General features: G+C 42.2%; 1 protein-coding gene and 1 pseudogene across 1 annotated transcript in view; one reads left to right on the forward strand and one right to left on the reverse strand.

Moving 5' to 3' along the window:
* Positions 1 to 16,229, reverse strand: part of LOC112233626 — a 28,432-nt pseudogene extending 12,203 nt beyond the window's left edge.
* Positions 16,230 to 17,649: 1,420 nt separating this feature from the next.
* Positions 17,650 to 20,936, forward strand: part of LOC112232986 (wiskott-Aldrich syndrome protein family member 1-like) — a 155,153-nt gene continuing 151,866 nt past the window's right edge. Inside the window, 1 exon segment of the mRNA XM_024400327.2 lies at positions 17,650 to 18,013. The gene's annotated coding sequence lies outside the window, so the exon portion shown is untranslated.

The raw sequence follows: 20,936 nt of genomic DNA on the forward strand, positions 1-20,936 counted from the left end.
CCACTACACTCCCAAAGCCCCTGAGAGGATCCTGAGTGTGCAATCCACTCAAATCTCAAAGCCAAAAGACTGTGCATGTTTCACACTCTACCCTAACAAGCACATTCTATTGTGAAAGATAACAAGTGCAAGTACAATGTCTCCAATCAACTGTCAAAACTACAGCAGAGACCCAAACGGTGGATGTGCACTCAAGCCCTTCGCTCACATAGGCTGCGTTTACACAGGCAGCCCAACTGATCTTTTGCCCAATTATTGTCAAAAGAGCTGACCTGGTTGGTCAAAAGACCAATTAGTGGAAAAAGATCAGAATTGGGCTATCCAAGAGTGCATATCACTCCCTTCTCACCAACCAAACCCACTCCCTCCAGACTCCACTACTAAACCCACACCTGGCACCCTCTTCCTACCAGTCAATCCTACAGCTTAAACACACACACGGCAATCAGATATTGCAGAAAGATTCACAACTGATTGAAAAATAGGTATTTAGTGGAATCTGTGTTCCCTCTAAGAATCATTGTAAAATGCCCATCCTTCGTCACCGGGTCTTAAATATTTATCATCTCAGCGGTAATCACACCAGCGTTTGTTTATCACCATGGGAACCAAGCTAATTTGCAAGTCGTTCTCGGCGAGCTTTGTGATTGGCGGTTGAGTGGAAAGACAGAACATGAATGTCGAAAACAAGGTGTCAAACATATGGCCTGCGGGCTGGATCCGGCTCGCGAGGGAGTCCAATCTGGCCCACGGTTGGTTTAAAAAAATTAAAAAAGGGGAAATGAACTATATATACTTTAACTTCTTGGATATAGGGGGCGCTCTTTTAATTTATGGATAAAAAAACGTTCCCATTTTAAACAAGATATTTTGTCACGAAAAGATGCTCGAATATGCATATAATTGACAGCTTTGGAAAGAAAACACTCTTGACGTTTCCAAAACTGCAAAGATATTATCTGTGAGTGCCACAGAACTCATGCTACAGGCGAAATCAAGATGAAACTCCAAACAGGAAATGAGCAGAATTTTTGAGGCTCTGTTTTCCATTGTCTCCTTATATGGCTGTGAATGTGCCATGAACGAGCCTAAGCTTTCTGCCGTTTGTCCAAGGTGTCTGCAGCATTGTGAAGTATTTGTAGGCATATCATTGGAAGATTGGCCATAAGAGACTACATTTACCAGGGGTCCGCCCGGTGTCATTTGTCTAAATTGGTGCGTAATCTTCAGCTGCAGGCATTTTCCCATGGGATTCAGAGGAGAAAGCACACTTCCACGAACGATATATCACGAAGAGATATGTGAAAAACACCTTGAGGATTGATTCTAAACAACGTTTGCCATGTTTCAGTCGATATTATGGAGTTAATTTTGAAAAAAGTTCGGCGTTTTGATGACTGAATTTTCGTTTTTTTTTGGTAGCCAAACGTGATGTACAAACAGGAGCGATTTCTCCAACACAAAGAATCTTTTTGGACAAACTGAACATTTGCTATCTAACTGAGAGTCTCCTCATTGAAAACATCCAAAGTTCTTCAAAGGTAAATGATTTTATTTGAATGCTTTTCTTGATTTTGTGAAAATGTTGCCCGCTGAATGCTAACACTAAATGCTACGCTAGCTATCAATACTGTTACACAAATGCTTGTTTTGCTATGGTTGAGAAGCATATTTTGAAAATCTGAGATGACAGTGTTGTTAACAAAAGGCTAAGCTTGAGAGCTAGAATATTTATTTCATTTCATTTGTGATTTTCATGAATAGTTAACGTTGCGTTATGGTAATGGGCTTGAGGCTGTAGTCACGATCCCGGATCCGGGATGGCTCGACGCAAGAAGTTAAAATGACTCAAACCAAATGGAAAACGTGTAGAAATAATAAATGGACATATATTCATACATTGACTGTCTAGCTTGGTAATTATCACTGTGAACCACAGGAGGCTGCGGAGGGGAGAACGGCCGGGACGTTGCAAATGGTATAGCATCAAACATATGGAGATACCATTCCACAAATTCCGCTCGTCATTACCACGAGCCCTAATTAAGATGCCACCAACCTCCTGTGCTGTGCAGTCAACAAGCCCTACATTCATACAGTTTCTTGACTGTCCAGCTCACTAATAATCACGACACCCAGGGAGCACCATTTAATTTTTTATTTTAATTTTAAATGGACAGAGGACTATTGTTATTTATTTATTTTAAATTGGACGGCATGGAAATAACACATTTTAAGTACGGCCCTTTGGACATCGTTGAAGACCGAATACCGACCCGGGGCAAAATTTGTTTGACACCGCTGGTGTAAACCCTTTTAGTATTTGTTTTTGATAAAAATCTAAACACGTCATGAGCAAATAAGTAAACATGAGAGCAGAACAAGAGCAGTTATGCAAGACCCTGACATTTACAAGCTAGGCACGTCACTAGAAGAGGGGACTTCGAGGACTTCAACAGTAATGAACTTCCCATGACCTGCCACCCATAGCAGCACCCTAACCCAATTCAACCACACACATTCCTCCTCCACTCTCATTTACACGTTATTACTTGTGAAACACTCTTTGGCAATGAGTTCAGTTTGCAGAGAGGCATCTAGAACACTGTCAGGACAAGCTGTTGGCTCCAATGTACCAGCAAGCTACATTATGCAAATGAAGTATAATACCAAGAGTGATGCTACTACTCATCAACAATGTTGTTGAATCATCTCCATCTCATAACTAACGGCGCTGATTCAGGCCGTCAGCCAATACACACAAGCTTAAAAGCTACGGTAGGGCCGGTGCAGACAAGCCTGGCAGTCTCTTGTTCGTCACTTACCACTCCCACACGCGGAGGGACTTGTCGTCAGATGTGCTGACAAAACGGCGGTTCTCATCCACAAATGTGATGGTGTTGACCGCTCCCAGGTGACGGTCATACTCCTGAACCACCTCTCCTGTCCTCACGTCCCACTGGGGGAGGATGCACAGGATAGAGAGAAGAGATCAATTAATAGATATTGAAACAGGTTAAACGCACACCGGTAATGTGAACGATAAATTACACAACACTCCTGTCATAGACCAACACACCAATATTACAGTTTAATAAGGTGACAAAATGATTCAAAAATAGAGAGGGAGAGAGATTGTCTGTTTAAAGAGTGAATTGCTTTTCCAGCGAGGGGACTCTGCCTAGTAAGTTGTTGTCTTTCACAGATCTCTCTCTCGCTCTCTCTCTCTCGTATTGCCACCAGCCTCTAGGTAGCATGTGTGTCATGACAGTACCTGAACAATCTTCTTATCAGACATGCCAACCACAAACAGATTCTGCTTGTCTTCGTCTGGGTTGAACTTGACGCAGTATGGCACCTTTCTGTTGGTGAAGCGGGAGATACACTGGCCTGTGGAAGGACAGTTTACTACACGACAGGAACCCACACAGATGGTCTGCAATACACATTGTCATCATTATAAAGCAGAAACACCCAGCCATAACTTCCCGGTGGCATTATGGCAATTCAACCAGATGTGTCAAAACCAACATGCGCAATACAATTGATGAATTCTCATTAATAATGTTGTTAATTTTCAATTAATCAACACAAGTTGACTGAATGTAAATTAAAATGTCCCCTAACCATACAGCTTGTTGACTCGTACACAAGGCGCTATGACAAGTCAGTGGTTCTACAGAACAACAAGTGTCAGATGAGTCCCTCTACTGCCCTCTACTGGGAGAGCAGAGACTCTCCCTGGTCCCAATGGTAGTACACAGATCTACACAACATACTTCTATCTGAATGTTCAACCATGCTGGCCACCTTCAGCAAGGCACAACATTATGGAACATTCTCATAGAATTGTGCTAAACAGAACTGACATGCTTCTCTGAATGTCAAGTAATTTGTGAAAGCTCTTATTTGTGCCATTTCTATCATTGCCACGACTGTTCTGTTCAATGACAGTCCCCAGATATGGTGGAACATTTGTGGCAATTCTATCATGGTCACCACGACTGAACCGACCTGTCTCGGTGTCCCAGAGTTTGAGGTAGCGGTCGTAGGCTGCACTCATGTACTGAGACCCAGTGTTGTTAAAGCAGATATCCTGCACTGCTTTACTGTGGCCTGGGGGGAGAGACACAGACACTGTTATTCTGTCAAAGACCCTGATCAGACTGCCTTTCAAATTACATTCATCGGTGGAATATGTACTCACAGACAGAGAAAAAAAAAGGGTAAGAAAGAGATTGAAAGCCAAAGTGGAACTGATGGTCAGAGAGAAGAGGTCGGTGGGGAGAGCGCATCAAGGAAGAAAAACAAGCTTAAGCATAAAGGGGACATGGAGTGAGAAGCGCTCTACAATACCCCACTTTCCCTTAACTCATCCCCCTGGTCTCCACTCCTTCCTAAGTCTATCCCTCCTTCTCACACTGTCCCTCCCCTCTGTTTAGAGTTGAAGTCAGAAGTTTACATACACCTTAGCCAAATACATTTAAACTCAGTTTCACAATTCCTGACTATTAATCCTATGAAAAATTCCCTGTCTTAGGTCAGTAAGGATCACCACTTTATTTTAAGAATGTGAAATGTCAGAATAGTTGAGAGAATGATTTCTTTCAGCTTTTATTTCTTTCATCACATTCCCAGTGGGTCAGAAGTTTACATACACTGAATTAGTATTTGGTAGCATTGCCTTTAAATTGTTTAACTTGAGCTAACATATTGGGTAGCCTTCCACAAGCTTCCCACAATAAGTTGGGTGAATTTTGGCACCTTCCTCCTGCACCAGTCCCTCCTGCAGCAAAGCACCCCCACAACATGATGCTTCCACCCCCGTGCTTCATGGTTGGGATGGTGTTCTTCGTCTTGCAAGCATAACCTTTTCCTCCAAACATAACAATGGTCATCATGGCCAAACAGTTCAAAAACATTTTTTTCATCAAACCAGAGGACATTTCTCAAAAAGTACAATCTTTGTCCCAATGTGCAGTTGCAAACCGTAGTCTTGGCTTTTTTTTAATGGCGGTTTTGGAGCAGTGGCTTCTTTCTTGCTGAGCGGCATTTCAGGTTATGTCGATATAGGACTCGTTTTACTGTGGATATAGATACTTTTGTACCCGTTTCCTCCAGCATTTTCACAAGTTCCTTTGCTGTTGTTCTGGGATTGATTTGCACTTTTGCACCATGGTGTTTATACTTGCGTACTATTGTTTGTACAGATGAACGTGGTACCTTCAGGCGTTTGGAAATTGCTCCCAAGGATGATCCAGACTTGTGGAGGTCTACAATGTTTTCTGAGGTCTTGGCTGATTTCTTTTGATTTTCCCATGATGTCAACCAAAGAGGCACTGAGTTTGAAGGTAGGCCTTGAAATACATCCACAGGTACACCTCCAATTGACTCAAATGATGTCAATTAGCCTATCAGATGCTTCTAAAGCCATTACATAATTTTCTGAAATATTCCAAGCTGTTTAAAAGGCACAGTCAACTTAGTGTATGCAACTTCTGACCTACTGGAATTGTGATACAGTGAATTACAAGTGAAATAATCGATTTGCAAACAATTGTTGGAAAAATGACTTGTGTCATGCACAAAGTAGATGTCCTAACCGATTAGCCAAAACTATAGATTAACAAGAAATTTGTGGTGGTTGAAAAACGAGTTTTAATGACTCCAACCTAAGTGTATGTAAACTTCCGACTTCAACGGTATGTGTGTGCGTATCTATAGAGTCAGGTTAAGTAACGTCTAGTCCCGCTGGTCTCTCTCTCTCTCTCCCTCTTGCTAAGAAAGCCTACAACGGCAATAACAGGTTCCCGTCGAGGCTAGCCATCTGTCTGTCCAAGCTCTAACCAGGCCTCTCTCATTACTGTAACAGCACAGACTCCTAACCCCACAGGCACTGTACAGACCTGGTTTCAGATGTGTTGTAAGGTAGGGCATAACGCACACACTCAAGCTAGACATCGTCACCATTACACAGACGTTAGCACTTTAGTTAGCTCGTGTGCTACTCTGAAATAAGCCCACTGCGCTCTCTGAAGCTCCATTCCTGAAACACACGCACTCTTCATCTCTCCATTTCTTGCCCTCTATACACCCCTCCCCTATCTACCCAAGGCTGTTGAATTATACATGGTGTTTGAGGGAGCCGACAGGCAGAACCACAGCTGAAGGAAAACAATCTACTCTGACAGCCCAGCCTGTCCACAGGAGGGAGGGATGGGGAGTGACCTGCATGCAATTCTTAGCTCCGTGCCTCGGTCTACTCTAAACCTACCCTCAACACTCAGCGGAAAGCTTATGTTCCATTAATGTTCACTTAGCACTCCCTCTCGAATCTACTCCACATCTTACACCCCCCCCAACAGTGTCAGCTCACATTCCAAGAATGTATTAATGCTGAATTAACGGTCCACCGCAACAGAGTTCTGGAATAGTGGGAAACAGGGTAATGAGATGTCGCTCCCCTTGACCGTGGTTTAGTACGCCGCTCTGACACACTCTTACATCCACTATTCCCCCGATGTTCGAATCAAGTTCGCTCCGCGTTGAATTAGAAACACTAAATGGGATCTGCTAAGGGAGAGGAGTGTGCTTGATTGGAATCCAACTAACTTGTACTGGTGGATATATTGTATGTTGAAGTGATGTGCTTGATTGACTGAGAATTGCATTTGGTTTTGTATACCCTTAGAGATGACAACACACTTAGGCTAGTTAGTGGTTTGAGCTAAGGTCTTATTCTCTTAACTTCTTCGATATAGGGGGCGCTCTTTTAATTTTTGGATGAAAAACATTCCCGTTTTAAACAAGATATTTCGTCACGAAAAGATACTCGACTATGCATATAATTGACAGCTTTGGAAAGAAAACACTGACGTTTCCAAAACTGCAACGATATTGTCTGTGAGTGCCACAGAACTGATGTTACAGGCGAAACCCAGATAGAAATCCAATCAGGAAGTGCCGCATTTTTTAAAACTGCCTCATTCCAATGACTCCTTATATGGCTGTGAAGGAGCTAGGAGTCAGCTTACGTTTTCCCCAAGGTGTCTACAGCATTGTGACGTATTTGTAGGCATATCATTGGAAGATTGACCATAAGAGACTACATCTACCAGGTGGTTGCTTGGTGTCCTCCGTTGCAATTATTGCGTAATCTCCAGCTGCAGTATTTTTCCGTTTGCTTCTGATGAGAAGCCAGCTGCCACCACTGATAGATTATCGAATAGATATGTGAAAAACAACTTGAGGATTGATTCTAAACAACGTTTGCCATGTTTCTGTCGATATTATGGAGCGAATTTGGAAAAAAGTTTGGCGTTGTAAGTGACTGCATTTTACAGTATTTTTCATAGCCAAACGTGATGAACAAAACTGAGCTATTTCGTCTACACAAATAATATTTTTGGAAAAAATGAACATTTGCTATCTAACCAAGTCTCGTCATTGAAAACATCCGAAGTTCTTCAAAGGTAAATTATTTTATTTGAATGCTTTTCTTGTTTTTGTGAAAATGTTGCCTGCTGAATGCTAGGCTTAATGCTATGCTAGGCTATCAATACTCTTACACAAATGCTTGTGTAGCTTTGGTTGAAAAGCATATTTTGAAAATCTGAGATGACAGTGTTGTTAACAAAAGGCTAAGCTTGTGTTTCAATATATTTATTTCATTTCATTTGCGATTTTCATGAATAGGAAACGTTGCGTTATGGTAATGAGCTTGAGGCTATGATTACGCTCCTGGATACGGGATTGCTCGTCGCTAGAGGTTAACCCAAGGGGAATTGTAATCCCTGTAGCAAAACACACGTATAACAGAGATAGTCCACTTACCGATAAATGTCCGTATGCACCTCCTCTCGTTATACACCTCCCACAACTGAGGAGAGGGATGAGAGAAGAACATTTTTAAAAGCACTGTGTGATCCTTTGACTAGATTCGACCAGCATGGGTCAGTGTCTGATGCACCAGTCCCACTGGCAACCACTGAAGGTCTCATAAGAAATCAGCAAAGGGCTCATCCGAGACAGTAAAAGCATTAAAACCAGTAGGCCCCTGGTTCTACCAGACACACAAACAGTGAGGAGTCAGGGGCCCAGAGACCTTTTGACAGAACAGAGCCATCTTCACATCTAAATCCACAGGATAGAATGACTCAACTAAGCCATGGGAGAGAGAACGGGACAGATGGAGGAGTGAAAGAACAGAGGGGAAGTGAAGATGCTCCTTCTCCCAAAACACGTTGGTTTGCCTTAGAGAGACACCATTAAAAAAAATATATATATTATTATATCTGGCCAGGAAAGGGGAGATGAGGACAGGAAAAATTGAAGATTGGACTGAGTTGTTAGTCACCCATAAGAGTCTAAGCCCTGTCTAAACCAGGTAGGTGGGGGGTTCTACTAAGCTAAATGGAATTGTTTTAAGGATAATTTTGCCATTTGATTTAGAATTCTAAGACCCCTTGGAGTATAACAAAATATACAATGCTCAAAAAAATAAAGGGAACACTTAAATAACGCAATGTAACTCCAAGTCAATCACACTTCTGTGAAATCAAACTGTCCACTTAGGAAGCAACACTGATTGACAATCCATTTCACATGCTGTTGTGCAAATGGAATAGACAACAGGTGGAAATTATAGGCAATTAGCAAGACACCCCCAATAAAGGAGTGGTTCTGCAGGTGGTGACCACAGACCACTTCTCAGTTCGTGGCGGTGCATTCACTCTAGTGGTAGCATGAGACGGAGTCTACAACCCACACAAGTGGCTCAGGTAGTGCAGCTCATCCAGGATGGCACATCAATGCGAGCTGTGGCAAGAAGGTTTGCTGTGTCTGTCAGCATAATGTCCAGAGCATGGAGGCGCTACCAGGAGACAGGCCAGTACATCAGGAGACGTGGAGGAGGCCGTAGGAGGGCAACAACCCAGCAGCAGGACCACTACCTCCGCCTTTGTGCAAGGAGGAGCACTGTCAGAGCCCTGCAAAATTACCTCCAGCAGGCCACAAATGTGCATGTGTCTGCTCAAACGGTCAGAAACAGACTCCATGAGGGTGGTATGAGGGCCCGACGTCCACAGGTGGGGGTTGTGCTTACAGCCCAACACCGTGCAGGACGTTTTTCATTTGCCAGAGAACACCAAGATTGGCAAATTCGCCACTGGCACTCTGTGCTCTTCACAGATGAAAGCAGGTTCACACTGAGCACATGTGACAGACGTGACAGAGTCTGGAGACGCCGTGGAGAACGTTCTGCTGCCTGCAACATCCTCCAGCATGACCGGTTTGGCGGTGGGTCAGTCATGGTGTGGGGTGGCATTTCTTTGGGGGGGGCGCACAGCCCTCCATGTGCTCGCCAGAGGTAGCCTGACTGCCATTAGGTACCGAGATGAGATCCTCAGACCCCTTGTGAGACCATATGCTGGTGTGGTTGGCCCTGGATTCCTCCTAATGCAAGACAATGCTAGACCTCATGTGGCTGGAGTGTGTCAGCAGTTCCTGCAAGAGGAAGGCATTGATGCTATGGACTGGCCCGCCCGTTCCCCAGACCTGAATCCAATTGAGCACATCTGGGACATTATGTCTCGCTCCATCCACCAACGCCACGTTGCACCACAGACTGTCCAGGAGTTGGCGGATGCTTTAGTCCAGGTCTGGGAGGAGATCCCTCAGCAGACCATCCGCCACCTCATCAGGAGCATACCCAGGCATTGTAGGGAGGTCATACAGGGATGTGGAGGCCACACACACTACTGAGGCTCATTTTGACTTGTTTTAAGGACATTACACCAAAGTTGGATCAGCCTATAGTGTGGTTTCCCCCTTGAATTTCAGTGTGACTCCAAATCCAGACCTCCATGGGTTGATAAATTTGATTTCCATTGATAATTTTTGTGTGATTTTGTTGTCAGCACATTCAACTATGTAAAGAAAAAAGTATTTAATAAGAATATTTCATTCATTCAGATCTAGGATGTGTTATTTTAGAGTTCCCTTTATTTTTTTGAGCAGTTTATTATAACATTATTTGAACCAAAAATATTTTGGCTTACTGCTAGTAGGCCAAGCAAACGCATTGAATAACTGATTCACTACATGGAACAACAGATCGTAAACCAACATTTTTTAAAGTAAGTTTCTTCAGAAGTCTTTGTTCTATACCTGAGAGATATAAGAAAGATCAGAAAAATTGTGTATTTCTTTTCAAATTTATACATGCATTTAACCTCTTATTTTTGGCACTAAACAGTCTCCACATTTACAGTACTTCCATAAAACAATTCAACTTGTCCCGGGGGACCATCAGACAAGTCTTGTGAGGCCTGTGAGTCTCCTAGAGCAAAACCACTGACATGTATGTGTTTGTGGAAAGGTGAGACAAAGGTGAGTGTGTAGACCAAAGTGTTAGGACGCTACAGACAGAGGTTGACAGATCGGCTGTACCGACATCAGACGAGTCCCAAGACGCGTGTGGGGGTCGTAGAGCAAACCGGAGTCCACCATCATGTTTGTGAGAGTGTTATCCTTCCAGAGACGGGTCATAATAGTCTATGTAGGCCAAACCGTTTGCACACCTTTCACCGCAGATGCGGACATGCGACGGATTGAAACGCATCCATCTCTAGCTTAATCTGACAGATTTTGGGTCCTCACTGAGGACTTGATGGTGTCTGAGCGAGGCAAGAGTGTTCCTTACCTTGACCTTATAGTCCATAGAGCAGGAGAGCAGCAGGTGACCTGACACAGGAAACAGACAGATAGCACTGACCCCTGTCAGAGAGAGAATGAGAGAGAAAGAGGTTAACGTGGGGACATAATAGATGATTAATCTGCCTGTCTTTGAGCATGCAGTTGTGTATGGTATTGCTATAATTCCTCTTACATACATTTGCACCCAAATATACTGGCACCCTTGCGCGTTCAAATAATTCCCCATTTCTTCACAAATAAATCGAAGACTGTCTTCACACCTTGTTATCAGAATTTCAACATTGCAGAGGCAATTCCATTTTGTACACTTAAGTTTACAATTTTAAATGTAGAAATAAAAGACAAGTGTCATGGATAAATGAATGGGCACCCCAGAGCTAGTCCTTGGTTGCATAGCCTTTGGCTAACTCCTGAAAAATGCTTCTTGTAGCCAGCAATGAGCTTGCTGGCTGCTGTTTTCAGCTCTCGCCATAGGTTATGGATGGGATTCAGATCCAAACTATTCCCTTGCCACAACCTTCAACAAAGAGACCGTTTTTGGACACTGGGTTGAACATTTCACTCCCAATGGGGTTATTTTCTTTGAATGCGTCATCTGGTCGTTGGTAAACATAAGAAGATAACACTGCAGAAGGAGACAAGAATGACTGATTGAAATTCTCAAAAACCCACCAAAACAAGCCTAAATCCTAGTGGAAATGTTCTGTGGACCAATGACACAAAACTAGAGCTCTTTAGCAATACAGATCAGTGCTGTGTTTACTAGGGATGCAACGGTACACAGTATGTTGTCGAACCGTTCGGTACGCCCCAAACGGTTCAATACACACGTGAACCCGCGGAATTATGATATGCCTGTCATTTTCCTATAATTTCCAAAACGTCTGCAGCGCAATCGGCACTACACGCACGTTGTACATTCAGATCCACAGACGTGCAGCTTATGAACAGGCAAGGCAGGCAACTGCTTGGGGCCGTTAGGGGGGCTCCTGAGGGCTGACAAACTTTACTCCACAGCAATGTCTCAAAATGTAGCAACTGAAGTGACCTCAACCTTAAACAACCAATGGACGATTTGTAATGACATCTCAGTAGGAAACCTCCCTAAAAAGGGGCCCCGTGAAGCGAGGGGAACCTAAAAACAAATATTCTCCCAGCCCCGACGTGACAATGGCGAGCACTAGCGAGAAGCAAATTGGAAGAGGCACTGCAGTCTTTCAAATCCGCTATGTGGGAACATTTTGGATTCAGAGTTCAATACGACGACGAGGGTAAGACCGTAAACAAAGTACAGTATGCAAGCATTGCTTTTGCCACCCTAGGCTACTCGAGTGGAAACACTAACATGATATGTCATTTACGTCGCCGTCACCCGGCCGTATCCCTTGCAGGTGGAGCAAGGAGATTCCACTCCTTAGCAAAAACAACAATCTCTCACTGCTGCCTTCCAACAGCAATTTGCGACAAATTCAGAAAAACACAAAGAAATAACAAAAACAGTGGGAGTATTCATAGCCAAAGATTTGCTGCCCTATTCATTGTTTAAAGGGTGATGTGTTTATGTTTTTTTCTTAAATAAAGATAGCGAAACTGTACCGTTACCGTAGCCCACAAACCGTGATACATACCGAACTGTGGGCCCACTGTACCGTTACATCCCTACTGTTGAAAAGAACACAGGACAATCTAATATGGGAGGTTGAATAATGCGAGGTGAGATCTCAACACTTCATTTGGTTGAGTGCACCTCTCAGAATTGCTGCTGAAGAGTGGGCCAAACTGCTAGTAGAAAGGTGCAGCAAGCTGATGATGGCTAGAAGAAGTGTTTGTCTGCAGTCATATTGGTCAAAGTCCTTGCAATCATGTACTAGCTCCGGGGTACCAATAATTCTGTTTATTACATTTGTCTTTATTTTCTAAACTAAATTTGTAAACTTAAGTGTACAAAATGTAACTGCTTGTGCAATGTTGAAAAGCCAATAAGTTGTGGAGACCAGCGGTGTCGCAATTTCAAATTATTTTTTAGAAGAAATCGGTAATTACTCTGGGAAAGTGCAAGGATGCCAATATCTTTGGATGCAACTGAGTGACCGATGAGTGTTCCCTCACTCAACCTCTGAAAAGTAGGTTTGGGCAGTCTCAAGATTGTCATAACATTTCTTCTCATATTGGGGTATACGGTATTACTGGAAGTGCACACAAGAGGCACCCTTTCTTTCAAAAAGCATTTTTTATTTATTTTTTAAATAATGATTTACACACAAAACACATTTAGGGAGCAGGGATCTTGATCCAGGAGGGTATTGATTGTCTCTGCTGTAACCAAGAAGCTTGATGTTGCAAGCCATCCACTTAGCAAACCAAATGCATAGCTGGAGCCCTGAGCTGGAGATAATTCATTTGGCACATCTTAGATAGTGAACCCAAGCTTCAGGGTGCCCCAACCCTGTGTGTTTGCGTGTATGATAATACCCACTAACAACTTGTCTTGGGACAACACTGTTCCCCTAATCATAGACAGTTCAGTGTGTGTACGCGTGTGTGAGATTAGACTAAAGGACACTCCACACTTTACACAAACGCAGCATTGTTTTCAACATGCATTTGTGCGGTTACTTTTTTGGAACGGACCGTGTACCGATGCTGTTTGCGTAGGGCCCAATCACCTGCCCTATGGCTAGCAGCGCAGCAGAAAGAGATTAAATCCTTCTTGAATTATAAGGCTAGAGACATAAAACAGGCAAGCATGCCTTGCTGCACACTGATTTGTGCCAAGACATGTTGCTCACTGCATCTGCCATGCAGGATATTTTACTCAAATCACAATGGCGTTTCCAGACAATGTGTCTAAACTCGCTATTAACCATCTACCCGTCTCTCCTCTCATCCATCCTCTATCCACAAACCCACTAGCATACTGCATTTGTATTCATCCCTCTTGCTTTTCAGTCTGCAACTGGCTCCTGTGTAAGTGAGATGGAAGCCCTGCTCATTTTAGACCCGAGTGATCCGGCCCCCTCTCTGCATACAGGCAGAACCAAAGGCCTGATCACATCTCCACAACACTACTTCTGCTGCACAAGCACTTTCTTTCTCGCTTGCTCACATTTCCCGTCTCTGTAAATAACCCGATGAGTGTATTTCAAACTACACAGTATGCCACCCTAGCTAACACACACACCCTACCTTAGTGTGTCCAGACCAGACTTGGATCTGTTTCTTGGGCAGGTAACACTTGTCTGGGATGTCTGCAGAACGCAGGTTGATGCCCACGTCTTGGGGTACATGGAGGTATGACCTCCCCTGGTAGTCGTACGCATCTTTGACTGGAGACACAGTAGATAAACAGTAAGACATTGAGAACTTACTACATAATGGTCAACATCTCATTCTCTTTTTATTTGAGTGAGTGCTGATCAGTTCAGTTATGTAAGTAGTAATAGCGGAGATGAGTGCTAGTTACCATGGAGAATGGTCTTCTCCGCCGCCGGAGCCTCTTCCTCGTTCCTTCCCTTCTTCTGCCTCTTGGCTGTGATCTCATCCAGCTCCTTCTGTTCCTCCTACAGACCAATCAGCAGAAAACATTCGGTCTGAATCAGACAATATCTTTCTATAAGGAAAAGCAGTTAAGTTAAGTCCAAATAATCACACTGCTGCTGTATAATACAAACATCCACATTTTGTTTGAGCTTTACATAATATTGTTTGATTCATTGATTACCTCTGATGGTTTGGCACCGTCCTTTTCATCCACGTATTTCGCCCAGGGCCTGAGGTAATTGTCAATGTCATTCGCTTCACCTCCTTGCACCTTTTTCCTCTTGTCAGTCTTCTTTGGGCCAACCTCAAACACAGTCAATCCTACGAGAGGAGAAACAAGAGAAACTGTCATTTTCTTCTCTTTCTTTCAATGACTGTTATAGAAAGCAATGACTACACTATACATTTCAACGGCTTTCCATTGCGTTTCAAAACATTCTCCTTACCGGCTAGCAATATACACGCGTCAATTTTACTTCCGTATTCCTTGTTTTGTGGCTAAGAATGAGAACATGAAAACACGGCTATTCAAGATAAAACTGTATATTAAATTGCATACGTGTTTCCAAGTGCCGTGTTTCAACGTATTTGATGGCCAAGAAGAAGCAAGAAGACGAAAATCTACACAAACTGCAAATCTTATGACAGCTTGCCAGTAGACATTTTTTTCGGGAGGGATAGCATTTTTCAAAAGTATTGGCTGGCAATGTTCAGTAAAAACAAATGTGTGTAAAATAATATAAAACATCAAACAGCCTATTAACAGGTTCTTACGGTCCTGTAAGTCCTCACCTCAAGCAGACACGCTCCGACATGCTACCAAAGCAGCAGGGGATGTGGTCCAAAGCAGACTTTCCTAAATTCCGTTGATGTCTTACTGTGTCAAATATATTCCTGGGTGCAGCCATCTGTTTACTTTTATATGGGTTGACAGGACCAAACTAGAAGGGGTGCAACGTGAATATGCTAATGATGAACATCTTAGGTAGGTACAGTCAGAATGAAGTAAGGCAGTTTACTTGACTAAAATGTCTCAATTTTACCTCTGGTGCAAACATGGTTTCATATGTGGGGTTGTAGGTGACCTCTTTGAGAGAGGGGTCCAGATGTACGCCAGTCTCCACAGCCTCCTGTTGGAGTGAAGAAACATGACAGGTTTTATACTGCTGACCATTCTGATCAATCATCAAACTATGAAGACACTTAAAGTTAAAGGGGATTGAAGTTAGCTGTCCCACTTCTATCCTGTGTTGCGTTCAGTTCATTAAACGTTGTTACCTTGGGTGACGACAAAACCGTCACGTTCAGAACAAAACAAGTTTCCCTCAAACGTGTACCATTCTTAAACAGTCTTTGAATTGAGATGCGTTCGCTCCCGTTTGACGGACTGTTGGTTGATCAGTATGGGTGACACTTGAAATCGCAAAACTCGTGTAGGCCAAAGTATCGCCCTATAGGCCACCATAATCACAACGTTCTTCAAGTTATCGTTAACAGCAAGTTGGCTATCTAACCTTAGCTAGCAAGCTAAAGACAGTTAACATTTTCCCGCCTGACCAGCTAACGACATTACTGAACCCCTTTTAGCTACTTAGTGTTACGCGTCAGCATCAAATTATTATCGACTAACGTTAGCTAAATTTGTGACTTTACTTTCAATGTTCCATGCAGTGTAGCTAGCTAAGTAGCTATTAAGTTAACGTTAGATTTAGTTTTTTGTCACAAGCTAACGTTAGCTACATTAGCAGCCGGCTAATAATATGCCTAGCTATCTCGCGTACCTTTACGGCGACCTCAGGAGCTGAATTGAGGACAGACAGTGACATTGTTTTGCCAGATTTCAACGGTTGAAGATGTGCCAGAGCATCGGGGTCAACCTTTTCGGGATTAACATGAGATTTGGTCTCATTATCTGAATCGTTCCAGTACGAAACGAGGGTGGCCGCCATCTTGGAAGTTGTGAAAGCACTACACTACCGGAAATGTCCTAAAAGTAAAGCATTCACTCTGTAATATTAACGTGAACAAACATATAATAAACGTCATGGTTTAGTTAAATATTATGATGACAAAATGTGTATTAACATAAGTCACTCCTATGTTTTCAATAGATGAGTGATCTAAATATTTAATCAATGAAATTAATTTTATAAACCTTTCAGGATATAATTCTCTATTGGTCGTTGTCTGAGGGAGTTCGATTAAGCTGAGCCGTCGTGCACATGTGTTTGGCCTGTGACGTGACGGGCAAACGCGTCCTCAAATCGAACAGTAAATCTGCGATGCTCGGTCATGTTGTCAACGAGGCATATTTTATGTTCGAATTTTCAAACTAGTTTTCATTATGAAGGCAGATAAAGCAATCACTTTTGCATTTGGAAAAAAACAGAATCCTACTCCAGAGATGTGCACCTGGCTCACGCCCGGGAGGTAACCATGTCCCAAAACGAATGCAATCACTTTTCACCCGAACAAACTCCTTCCACCGGTGCAATTCGGGGCAGATAATCGAATCGCCTCTGTCTTTTATTGCAGGCAAAATGCAAGACCATGATTGGCCAATATTCCTTGGACGGAAACAAATGAGCCAATAACACTAGTTGGTGTTGTGTGCGATCTGAAAGTTAATTACATGCGCAGCCATAATAACCCACAAGCAAGGTTGGGGAGTAATTTAATACATGTAATCAGTTACATTATCAGCAAAAATATTGTAGTCAGATTAGATACTTTTGAAAAATTACATGATTACTTATTGGATTACTTTTCAATTCAGAAAGGAATTGAAATAATATATAATATAATAATATATAAATAATTTCAGCATTGAAAAAAAGTTTACGTTTGTTTCACCTGAGCATGTGTCAACCAGGATGACACAGAAAATGTGTTTCATGGATCCTTTTTGTCTTTTTCTAATGCCTCTTAAGGGGAAAGTAATCGAAAAGTAAGTAATCCGATTACATTTCTGAGTTTGGGTAATCCAAAAGTTACATTAGGCCTACTTAATACAATTTTGGACACGTAAGCAGTAACCTAAATTACATTAAAAAAGTAACCTACCCAACCTTGCCCACAGGATGATTATTATTAAACCCTATTTATAATTGCATGTAATCCTATGGTTACCTATATCAATAACTTAAATAGTGAGATATATTATATTTGTGCAACTGTGATAAAGTTTTGCAATAACAAAATATCAGTATATAATAATTTAAAGAAAAATCTATTTGCACAGTACAGTAGGGCAATCAGAACTAATAACATTTTTATCCACCTCCTTGCTATGGATTGGACATACGAGAAGACCGGGAGTGGTTTGAAGAAAATGGGCCAATCAGGTGTGCATTTTCTGAAGGTCAGTTTTGTGGCTCCTCGCTCTGATGCGTGAGGTGGCTCTCAAACAATAGAAAGTGGTACGTACCATCACAGTCTTTGCGATAGGTACATTTCCCCACGAAGTCAAGATTATATTTTCTACTTTGCATTGATAAAATAGTTTCCTCGCCAGTGAATTAATCTTAAAATCGATTGTTGTAGTATCTGTTGCATTAGATTGTGCCCCCTGGAGCCCTTCTGGGAGGAAATAGTGCCTTGTTCCTTCGCTGCTGAACGTGATTAATTTCTCCCCGGCTATGATAACCAAAGCATGGAAGTGGTTTGGATTGGATCTGTCAACTGATAGAAACAGCGGCTTGTACTATACTGTAGTAGGGATGGCAAGAATATAGGAGGAATTGAACAGACATTTGAGGTATGATAACATTTTATCATGACTGCATTTTTGCATGCATTAGAAACTGCAACCATTAATAATGTTTGAGAATTGGGAAACGTAGTAAAATCGCGACCATTTACTTACACTATTAACTGTTAAAATGTTTAGGCATCACTGTCTGCTAACATTTGTAGCAATCAACTGAGCTAGCCACTCAGGTGACAGGTGTGAGGAAAATATTTAACTTGTCCGTTTGTTGCACGTCTGGTTTTATTGGTTGCATTATGTATACGGCAATTAACCGGGAGGCACAAAAAGAGAGAGAACATCTAGCTACTTGACCAGTGGTCATGTTTTGAAATTAGAACTCACGCTAACGTAATTGGTTCAATTGATGGTGGTTGTAAATTAGGAGAGCTTGTTAGCAAGCAGCATGCTAACTATCACACCACATTGTCATTCTGAAGGGTTGGTGTGAATGAAAATATACATCAGACATCTTCTCAATTCATTATCACGAACTTTTTTTTTTTTTTTGCAAACTGGGTAACATAATCGTTATTTGATTAGCTGACGATTTTTTGTTGTTGCATTTTTGCAAGATAACGGTGCATCAAACCCTTTGTGGAAGGCAAGCACTCATGGACGTGATTTCATTTCTGCACGAAGAACGCATTGATTTCCGGTGCAGAAGGGTTGGGGTCCTCTTCGATCGACCTTCAGTTCGTTTCCATTGAAGTTGTCTATTGGGGATGCCACAGCCATGGACAATTTTTAGGGAAGTCCCTTTGAAACCCTTTTCTGACTTTGAGTTTTTGTGGCAAAAACACACAAGGCGTGTTCGTAAATTAAATCTGGAGTGCCAGAGGGCGTTCGTAAATCAGAGTTGTCAGATTGTCCGTTCGTAAATTCAGAGCGTTTCGCTCTCGGAGCGTTCAGAGCTGGAGTAGGGTAGATTCGAGCGTTCTGACATCACAACGGCAGTCAAGCACCCAAGCTAACGTTGGCTAGCTTGCAAGCTCCTTCCAGACATAAATTAGAGAACACCTCTCTGACCATTCGCTCTAGCAGAGCTGGTTAGATTGTTTTCATGTAATCTAGAGCGTTGGTAACAGCTGCTGGCAACAATTTAATTACTTATTTTTGCGATGTTTACTGACACCGGCTATATTCAATTTGCTGTTGAGCTTTCGTAAATTAATAAATTATTCTGCACTCTGGCACACTCAGACGAGTGCTCTGAAATCGGAGTAGATAGCCTGAGTGAATTAACGAACGCACCCATAATGTGACTGCTACACGCTATCCGGAAGCACAACTAGTGTTTTGAGATGGCTATATAGTTTGGGTGTATTTTTTTCTCCTACATTTTTTGTTATTATGCAAATGTTTCTCTAACGCCTTTTCGGGTAGTTTCAAAGTAGCAGTTTAGGGCTATATCCCCGACAGCAGGGCATCCCTACTGGTTACATATAGATATTGACAGGATTTCATTTCAGGATGTACTTATACTGAACAAAAATATAAACGCAACATGTAAAATGTTGGTCCCATGTTTCATGGGCTGAAATAAAAGACCCTAGGAACTTTCCACACCAAAATATTATTTCTCTTACATTTCATTCACAAATTTGTTTCCATCCTTATTATTGAGCATTTCTCCTTTGCCAAGACAATCCATCCACCTGACAGGTGTGGCATATCAAGAAACTGATTAAACACAATGATCAGTACACAGGTGCACCTTGTGCTGGGGAAAATTCTAAAATATGCAGTTTTGTCACACAACACATTGCCACAGATGTCTTAAGTTTTGAGGGAGTGTGCAATTGGCATGCTGACTGCACCACCATCCACCAGAGCTGTTGCCATAAGCCACCCCCAAAATTGTTTTAAAGAATTCGGCAGTACGTCCAACCGGCCTCACAACCGCAGACCATGTGTAACCACGCTAGCCCAGGACCCCCACATCTGGCTTCTTCACCTGCAGGATCGTCTCAGACCAGACAGCTGATGAACCTGAGGAGTAGTTCTTTCTGTAATAAAGCCCTTTCGTGAGGAAAAACAAATTCTGATTGGCTGGGCTTGGCTCCCCAGTGGGTGGGCCTATGCCCTTTGAGGCCCACCCACGGCTGCTCCCTGCCATGTGAAATCTATAAATTAGGGCCTAATGAATTTATTTCAATTGACTAATTTTCTTATATGAACTGTAACTCAGTAAAATTGTAGTAATTGTTGCGTTTTATATTTTTGTTCAGTATATTATGATAGATTGTCAGTTAATTTGGTTGTCATAAGATTGCATTATTTAAAATGTCTCTCGCACCATGATATCAGCCAACATAATATAAGGCTAACTGACAACGGTCCTATTTGATGCCTATAGTTCAACATCAGTGTGTATACCAAGGTGGCAAGGAGCGCGACAGGTCCTGCATTTGCCAGCGAGAAGCACCTGTCATTCAAATATTGAACGGTAGGTTAGCTCAACCCTCTATTTTTATGATATGCCATATTGCATACATTTCCACTGAAATTTGAAAGGAATCCCCTGAAATTAATAGGTTTCTTTGCTTAGGCTAATATCTCTGGTCCCGAATCTAATAACAGATCAGGAAAGCAATGATAATCTGATCCAAAATATTTTTTTTGAAGAAGAGAAGAAGACAATATCCCTGAATCACTGCATGGATATGTTTTGTTGTTTTTTCTATATCAGCAGTCTTGGTCAGGTGTACCTGATATTCTATCAAATTTAGTGCTGACTGTCTACTATCTATGCTGACTGTTTTTACTAAATGTTGCATTGTTTCTGTACTGCTGTGTTGTGATTTCTGTTCTCCTTGTGCTATAACTGTTCGGTATTGACTTTTGTGTTTGTCATTATGTCTCTTTCCTTCTGTGTTCCTGTCTTGTCCTGTGATTTCAATGTTTTTATTTTATTGCAACACCCTTCCCA

The sequence above is a fragment of the Oncorhynchus tshawytscha genome, linkage group LG05, assembly GCF_018296145.1.
Source record: "Oncorhynchus tshawytscha isolate Ot180627B linkage group LG05, Otsh_v2.0, whole genome shotgun sequence".
NCBI lineage: Eukaryota > Metazoa > Chordata > Actinopteri > Salmoniformes > Salmonidae > Oncorhynchus > Oncorhynchus tshawytscha.